Source organism: Nicotiana sylvestris, chromosome 7, assembly GCF_000393655.2.
Source record: "Nicotiana sylvestris chromosome 7, ASM39365v2, whole genome shotgun sequence".
NCBI lineage: Eukaryota > Viridiplantae > Streptophyta > Magnoliopsida > Solanales > Solanaceae > Nicotiana > Nicotiana sylvestris.
The window spans coordinates 81,785,140-81,786,891 of NC_091063.1; positions in this window are offsets into that span (position 1 = coordinate 81,785,140).

Below are 1,752 nucleotides of genomic sequence, written 5' to 3' on the forward strand. Positions count from 1 at the left end.
GGTGAGTCTCCTTTCTAACCTTGTAAAAGAGAATTGTCCCCATAGGTGAAATAATTGGTTATGTGCTCCTATTTATGGGGGCTACGTACGCACTAGGTGACGAGAGTCCGTGCGTAGCTACTAATATGTGTAAGTCCGGGTAGTCTAGGACCCAAAAGCATGCTATACTTGGAATATCTGTAATCTTATTGACAGTTAAATTGCTTAAATCCTATCGAATTGGTAAATGAATTTCTAAAAGGATTAAACTTCATTTTCTTAAATCGTTAAAAGAGAATTGGCTTTTATTTTGATAAATGTTCCCGATAAATTCTTAATTGGCTGTTTGAGCATGTATTACTATGTGTACCTGCGTCGCATGTATGATTCATGAGCAGGGTGGTTGTTTATTTAAATTTGACTACGTCGCATGTATGATTCACGAGCGGGATAATAGATGCATCTATGGTTCGTGTCGTTCGAGCCTCGGCAGTGCACATTTTACATTTATGTTGGATCGGGTCGTACGTCCTCAACATGATTTGTGCATGCTTGTATTGTTTGCCTTGAGATTTATCGATATTGATATTTGCCCTCCCTGGCTTGAGATAATTGAAAATTAATAGATTATGAATCTGGAGATTTTTAATATAAAAAGAAACTTTTACCTATTCGTGGCTTATTTGAAATTAATGTCATTCTTAATAACTCCATGATTACTCGCATTAATAATATATTACTATTGGACTAATAGTAAGTGTCGAAGTCAACCTCTCGTCTCTACTTCTTCGAGATTAGACGGGATACTCATTGGGTACACGTTATTTTTGTACTCATACTACACTTGCTATGCATTTTTGTTGCACATGTTTATATGTGGCTAGTGGCATAGTGGCATGGCTGATACAGAGACTTAGGTGGGTTGCATTTATCGAGACGACCGTAGCCAGCAGAGTTTCCTTCAGAGTATTGTACTGTATTTTCATTTCTGTCCACTTGTATTCCGGACAGTTACTGTATTTTATTCTATTCCCTAGTAGATGATCATGCACTTGTGACACCGGGTTCTGGGATGATTATGGGGTATCTTGTATTAACTGCTTAATATTCATATTTGATTTAAAACGATTATCTTCTACTGGTAAAATTGAAGGAAAATTATAGTATTCAAAATTATTAAAACGAGAATTTAATTAAGTATTTTGGTTGGCTTGCTTGACAGTGGTGTCCGGCGCCATCACGACCTTTAGTGGAATTTGGGTCATGACATAGGGGGATCATTCGGGGAATCATTTGGATTAGTTGGGTTAACTTGAGCAACAGGACTAGTGGGTGTATCATCATCTGGTTGCGTTTCATCTAAATCTATTTCGTGCTCATCTTCTTCATCTATAGTTGGATTACCATAAAGATTGTTTATATATTCATCATCTAAGCGTTCACCACCACCAACATTATGCACATACTGACTATCATGTAAATTGTAATAAAGTATTATCACTATCACGAATAGGAGCAGGTGGAGGGCGGGTATGGGGTTTGGGTAGGGGAGGCGGGGGAATTAGAGGAGGAATAGATTGGCCACTAGATTCACCACTCTTGAATTTTTCCTTATTTTTACTAAACATTTATTTTAAGGAATATGCCATCTTAATTATAATTATACAAAATAATTAAATAAAACAAAAAAAATATAATCTAAAACTAAAGAGTTGGAACGAGTTTACCGAACTAACGAACAAATTGTTGAAATTAATTATCGTTGAAGACTTG